The sequence below is a fragment of the Echinops telfairi genome, unplaced genomic scaffold, assembly GCF_000313985.2.
Source record: "Echinops telfairi isolate 266 unplaced genomic scaffold, ASM31398v2 ScPeMD7_1713;HRSCAF=2227, whole genome shotgun sequence".
NCBI lineage: Eukaryota > Metazoa > Chordata > Mammalia > Afrosoricida > Tenrecidae > Echinops > Echinops telfairi.
In genome coordinates, this window is record NW_022105611.1 from 10,807,164 (window position 1) to 10,814,532 (window position 7,369).

At 44.4% G+C, this 7,369-nt stretch overlaps 1 pseudogene; it reads right to left on the minus strand.

Annotated features, from left to right (window-relative positions):
• Positions 1–2,510: 2,510 nt before the first annotated feature.
• Positions 2,511–7,369, minus strand: part of LOC101656612 — a 9,441-nt pseudogene continuing 4,582 nt past the window's right edge.

Sequence of the window (7,369 nt, forward strand, 5' to 3'; positions counted from 1 at the left end):
AAGAATGCAAATTCACCAAACTTACTTGATTCCCAGAATCCTTCCCTCCTCCCCCCTGCCCCACCCCACTGCCTGAATGCTTGAGAAGCCAGTGCTCTGCCGAACACCCATGGGAAAATTCTGTATATTTTATTTTTGACTTTGGCTCTAAGCTTTCTAGAGTTATCTGCAAAGAGGAAAAGCAAAGCTGGTTACACACTTCACACTATGCAAAGATAAAAATCGCTCTAGGAAAACTCAGGCAGGTACTTCTTGGATGAACCTGACAGAGGAGGAGAAATGCATACCTGTCAGTGAAATCTCAACCTCTGTACACATATTGCTAACTTTCATGGTTTTAATCTCACACAATCCTGTAGTATTGGTGGAAGTCATCATACCAAAATGTGAAAACAATCCTCTAACAAATCAATAAAAGATTCTCCAGATGCAGCGTTCCTTGCTGATCTGGCTTACTTTAGAAATAATTTACAGCATGTGAAGGAATTATCTTCACACCAGAATTTTATCAGAAAGGTGTTTCTTGATCAGTTAAAATACCTCAATTACTTGAACAAGGAGGAGGAATGACACATCATAGCACAAATGAAGTCATTAGAGGAAGAAAAGAAGTCCAGACTCCCGAACAGAGCACCTTACTGTGGAGTACTCTGTTCCCCTGTCGTTCGTGCAGCCATGGGAAGGCAGAGCCAGGAGTCGGAACCCAGCTTGCATCTGTCACCGAACTTCTTGTGCGGCTTTGGGAGAATAATGTTAATGGGTTTTCTCTGTTTCTTAGCTCCTGGAGGTCCATAGGGAAAGAAAGGTTTATAGAATTATATCCATCATTATATCCATGATGTTGAAGTCTAAATAAAACCGTCTACTCAGGTGATGTGTAGGTTATACATTAAACAGCCCACGGAGTAAGTGTAACCAGTGGAAGAAACGGACCATCAGTCAAATGGCTTCTTTGTTTCAACACTACAGTAGAGCCCCAGTACTCGACCGCATCATCTCGATGGAGTCGGATTTGGACTCAAAATGTCGAGAATATTTTGTATCGGAGCCAAACATCAGAATCCGACCTGACATATGTCATTGTTGTAAACAAAACAGTTGTTGTAAACAAACCTGACGCATGTAATTGTTGTAAACAAAAGCAGTTCCTGTTTCCTTCACTCGGTGTTAGTTGGTGTTGTTAGTACTCATTTAAACCTTTTGCAGCTGGGTTCCAAGCATTTTGCTATCATTTTCTTAGGTTTTGTGGCTTTTTGTACTGTTTTTAGATTTAAAAAAACCATCAGTCCTAAGAAAGTTGTTTGTAAAGAATCATCATGATAAGGAACTGGTTAACCTTGCTATCGATATTATTGATGATATTTCAGTAAACCCTTTTAGAAAACAGTGCAGCGGTTCTTAACCTGTGGGTCTCGACCCCTTTGGGGCTCGAACGACTCTTTCACAGGGGTCGCTGGTTTATAACAGTAGCAAAATTACAGTGATGAAGCAGCAATGAAAATAATTTTATGGTTGGGGTGGGGGGGCGGGGTCACCACAACATGAGGGACTGTATTAAAGGGTTGCAGCATTAGGAAGGTTGAGAACCACTGAGTTAAGGAAACGCCAACAGCAGACCACATTAGACATGTTTTTTTAGAGAAAGCAGCCAGGTCCTAGTGAAAAAAGGCAAAGAAGGAAAAAACTCCTGAAAAGCAGCTGCAAGTTGATGTTATGGAAGGGGATTCCCCTTCCCAACACTGACTCTCTCTCCATCCCTCCTCTCCACATCGCGGATCCACATCCTCATCAACCGCAAGGTGTGGGTCATACGGTAGTTGTTAAGCACTTTTTAAATGTTGTGTCTCTTATTTAAATTATAGTATTTAACTGTGAACTTATTTACTTTGAAATTTATGTAATGTTTTGTATACAAAGGCAAGGTTAAGGTAAAACTTAGTGGTTGAGAATGGATTAATTCATTTTCAGTTATTTCTTGTGGGAAAAAATTGATTCGGAACTCAGCTGCATCACATCTCCGACACTCCTTCTAGAACGGCTTAGCGTCGAGGTCCGGGGTTCCACTGTATGCAATCATGTTACTTGTGTTTCAGAAGTCTCCCTTTCCATCACAAGAAGATATTTCGCATGTTCCTGTGATGGCCTGTTCATTTGGTTCAGCTACCTGCCTTCAGATGGGAAAGTGTGCGGTAAGTAATCCCACAACAAAGCCACCTGCTTTAGCGTTAAGGAGCTTTAGGGTCAGAGTGCTAGCATTTCTTTTTTCTCTTTTTTAATGCCATTTCTCACTAACCCTGACAATGTAGAGAGGAGAAACTTGTGACCCCACCCCACCCCACCCTTCCAAAAGGGTCTTTTACTCTCCAGGGTGGCCCCAGATCTGGTAAGCGGCTGTTGTCTGATCCAAATCCTGTGTTTTTCCGACTCTTCCGGGGTCCAAATGCAATTTACCGCAGCGAAGAGTCGAGCTCATCCGGCCTGACTCTCCTTGCTGCCTTGCTGCCCTCAGCTCAGCCAGAACCTCTGTCTGCGGCTCTCCAGACTGCCGCCGCTTCCCGGCTCTGCAGGGCCAAATGCACGTGGATACTTGGAGGGAAGGCAGAATGGAGCACGGCCTTCGTGCCACTGACCATTTGCAAAACTATTTCTACCTCGATTTCCCAAAGTTTTTGAGGAATAGGGAAAACTGAGATGTGGAATCGAAAGCCCTTTTTGTTTGTCTTGGCGTTTGATAATGTATGCAACCTCTCTGGGTGGTTTAAGCGGTTTAGGTACTTTCTATAAAAGGGATCTTTTAATGACAAAACTAATGTGATTATCTGAGTGAGTGTGAGAGGCGTATTCAGGGCTTAAAGAAAATCTGTTAGAATAGCTGAATGTATCTGCTTAATCCTTTCTCTAATGTGTCTGAACAATGCTCTGGGAAGCCATTGGCCCATTCTTTCTTCTAGTAAAAGCCTCCTCTCCAGAGGTAGGGACTGTCTGCAGCCTTTGATACCCTTAACGCTTCACCTTCTCCACTGCACAAAAGCACAGGAAAAGCCCGGAGGAGCCCAAAGCACAGAGAGAAAGCCACCGCCTGTCTTTCTCTCGCCCTGGCCGTCTTTCTCCACAGCAGCCGGAGAAGCCAGGGCAAGGGTCCTGGAGGAGGCCGCAGTGGGGACACATCTCAGAAGTGCTAGCTTCTGGCCCCTGTGACAGTGGAGCCTGGGTGACAGATAACGTGTGGAAGTTAAAAATCAAACAAACTAAAACGTAAAAGCTGACTTTGAAGAGTGGCTTCGCTACTCCTTTTGTTGTCGTTTGGGGCAGGGAAGCCTAGGAGCAGAGCAAAGGGATTCACGTTGGAGTACTACGTCTGGCTTGCTCTCTGACTTTGGTTCAAAACCAAATCCCTCTCAGCCTCTCTTCTCTCATTCATAAACTCCCAGCTAAGAAAGTGTGCCATGTAAATTCGTTCTGAGAATCAAAGGGAAGATGCGACTGTAACTGGGAAAGTGGCCAGCCAAACCTAGGAACGACCATGCTGTATGAAGTACACTTTCATTTCGTTCGACTTGAGAGTATTTGAAAATTTCTCTTCTTTTGAGAATGTTCCACTTTCCTTCTCTAGATCCAAAATTCAACTTAACTCAACCATGTGTTCGTTAACGACCTACCCTGTGCTGGGGATTGCGCACCGGGCTGGCGAGACAGATACGAATACGGGTTGGGCCCTTAAAATGGCCACAATCGTGGAAGAGGCAGACATGTAAAAGTACAGTTTGAAAAGTGCACATGAGTAGTTATTATGTAATGCTAACTTGAGGTTCTTAAGAATAGATTTATTGCTGTGTGTGGTTGCTCACTTACCGCCATTGAGTCCATTCCAACTCATGGTGACCCTCAGGACAAGGGGAACCGTCTGTGGCCTCCAAGACTGTGACTCTACCGAAGTGGAAAGCCTCCTCTTTCTCCCGAGTGGCTAGTAGTTTCGAACTGCCGACCTGGTGGTTAGCAGCCCCATACATAACTCACTAGCCACCAAGGCTCCTTTCTGTGCTGCTGGGTTAATTCCAAATCAGATAACCCCAAGTGACAGAGTAGAGCCTGGCCTATAGAATTTTCTAGGCTGTAATCTTTAGAGAAGGAGATTGACACATCTTTCTCCTGTGGAGCCTCTAGGTGTGTTTGGATCTCTGAACTTGGGTTAGCAGCCAAATGCTTAAAATAAAACAAAACAAGTTCACCATCATTGGGGCAGGTCCAAATCATGATGACCCTTTAGGGCAGTGGTTCTCAACCTTCCTAATGCCGCAACCCTTTAATACAGTTCCTCATGTTGTGGTGCCCCCCCCCAACCATAAAATTATTTTCATGCTACTTCATAACTGTAATTTTGCTACTGCTATAAATCATAATGTCTGATATGCAGGATGTATTTTTTGCAAATTGAATATAATTAAAGCATAGTGATGAATCACAAAACAATATGTAATTATATATTGTGAAATACTTATTTCTAATTACAAATAAATGAAATTTTATCTTGGAGCATGGTGTAGCATGGGTAACAGTCTTCACGCCGGGTACTTGTATGTGGGCCTATCTGCATGTGGGCGAACCTGCCTGGAGACAGATAGAGGAGTAGTGTCTTAGTTTCTAAGACCATCAGATATATGTGTTTTCCGATGGTCTTAGCAGCCCCTGTGAAAGGGTCGTTCAACCCCCAAAGGGGTTGAGACCCACAGGTTGAGACCCACTGGTAAACTCTCAGTCATCATGCTGCACTGTATTCCAACGTAAGGAAGACTTCCTAGAAAAGGTGACAGCAGCTGGGATTCAAAAGAGAACTGGGAATTTGCCAGGTAAGCAGAGAACGAAGGACATTCTAGTCATAAGGAAGACTTAGGCAAAGCTCACTGGTTACAAGATTTTTGTTTAGAGGAACCCAGAAGCTGTTTCCACTTGAGCCCTTGGTATCAGCTCCTCATTTTTCCCCACCCTCCCCACCTACCTTTCTTCACGAACCCTTGATAATTTACAAATTATTATTATTATTTTGTTATGTCTTACACTGTCTGACATCTCCTTTCACCCACTTTTCTGTCGTCCGTCTCCCACAGAGGGGGTTATATGTAGATCCTTGTGATTGGTTCCCCCTTTCTCCCTTGCCTTCTCCTTACCCTCCTGGTATTGCTACTCTTATTATTGGTCCCAAGGGCTTTATCTGTCTTGGATTCCCTGTGTTTCCATTTCTTATCTTTACCAATGTACATGCTCTTATAAGGTAGAATTGGGATCATGATAGGGGCAGGAGGGTGGGAGGGAGGAAGCATTGAAGAACTAGAGGAAAGTTGTATGTTTCATGTTGCTATACTGCATCCTGACTGGCTTGTCTCCTCCCCGTGACCCTTCTGTAAGGGGATGTCCAGTTGTCTACAGATGGGCTTTGGGTCTTCACTCTGCACTCCCCCTCATTCACAATGATATGATTTTTTGTTCTTTGATGCCTGATACTGATCCCATCGACACCTCATGATCACACAGGCTGGTGTGCTTTTTCCTTGTGGGCTTTGTTACTTCTCAGCTAGATGGCCAGTTGCTTACCTTCAAGCCTTTAAGACCCCAGATGCTATATGTTTTGATAGCCGGGCACCATCAGCTTTTTTCACCACATTTGCTTATGCACCCATTTGTCTTCAGGGATCATGTCAGGAAGGTGAGCATCATGGAATGCTAGTTTAATAGGACAAAGTGTTTTTGCATCGAGGGAGTACTTAAGCAGAGGCCCAATATCCATCTTATTTCCCATCATCATATAAAAATATATTTACATATGTATATGCCTCAATAAATGCCCTTTGTCTCTCAGTTCTTTTCTTTATTTCCTTTTACTTTCCTCTTGTTCCACTATCATGCTCAGCCTTCATTTGGGTTTCAGTAATTCCTCTTGGTTATGTTACCCTTGATCAAGCCCTAGCATGCCTCCTACACCCTCCTCGCCATTGATTTCGGATCACTAGTTGTCCTTTGTCCCTGGGTTTGTTAACACCACTTCCTTTCCCATGCCTCCCCATCTCCCATGTCCCCTCGGAACCATTGGTCTGTTGTTTTCTCCTCCAGATTGTTTATCCCTCCTATCTTATTTAGATAGACCAATGGAAATGGTATATGGATCATTTCTCCTGTGCCATGCAAACCATGGCCCTCGATTAAAACCTCAGTGTGTTAATGCATCATTGAACACGGTGAGCACGTTCTTCGTTGTAGTGACAACCCCAGAATCATGACCCCAAGATGTTATCAGTAATCGGTCGTAGCCCTGGATTATGTCTGGCAGTTTTCGAAGCCTTGTACCTTTGGACAGTAAGAGAGAAAGTGGTCCTTGCCCAGTGAATGTAGGCAATGTACAGTTTGAACCAGAAAGAACTGACTTCTGGAATAGCCGTTACGCTGGGTGTGCAGCTGCTGATGGGCCGGATTTCACTGGTGAGCGGGGCCACAGAGATGAGCAGAGAGTAGCTCTTGTTCTGAACGTGGCTGCAGGTTGCGGGGTCCAAACCCAGGACGTTTTCACAGCGCAGGAGGTCCAGGGGGAACCGTGGTGGGGCTGCTCTGGCTGTGCGGTTTGTGCAATTAGATCCTTGTTATGATGCAAAACCAGGATGGTGTTCCTCAGAGGCAGCGCATGGTCATGGGACCTTTGTGTCTCTTCTTCCCTGGTGCTTGGGACCTTCTCGGATTCCATCAGAAAGCTGTCCAGAGACTCAGCTGAGAGCTTGCCAACCTCGAACATTGTGATGACATGACTTTTCAAGTTTGGTGAGAGATTCCCCATCATTAAAAAGGCAGCAAGGATGCGCTTGGTATATCCGGTGGACAGGCTCAAGCCACAGATGCTGGCGGAGTCCCCTGGATCTTCATGGCTGTTGGTGTCCGTGTCCGTGGCTGAGGAAGTGTCCTGCACGGCGCTCCTACTCTCCCCGCCATCCCAGGAGAGGAGCATTTTTTTGTGGGTCGAAAGTCGTCTTTAATCTGTTTACAGATGGAACATTCTGCCAGGATGAGTGAAGTTGATCCAAATTTATTACTTGTCCCTTTTTAAAAAAATTTAAATCATTTTATTGGGGGCTCATACAACTCTGATCACAATCCATCCATCCATCCATCCATTGTGTAAAGCACATTTGTACCTTTTTCTTTTTTTTTCATTTAAAAAAATTATTTTATTGAGGGTTCGTACAATTCTTATCACAGTCCATACATCCATCCATTGAGTCAAGCACATATGTACACCTGTTGCCCTCATCAATCTCAAAACATTTGCCTTCTACTTTAGCCCTCAATATCGTTTGCTCATTTTCCCCTCTCTCCCCCCACCCCTCCT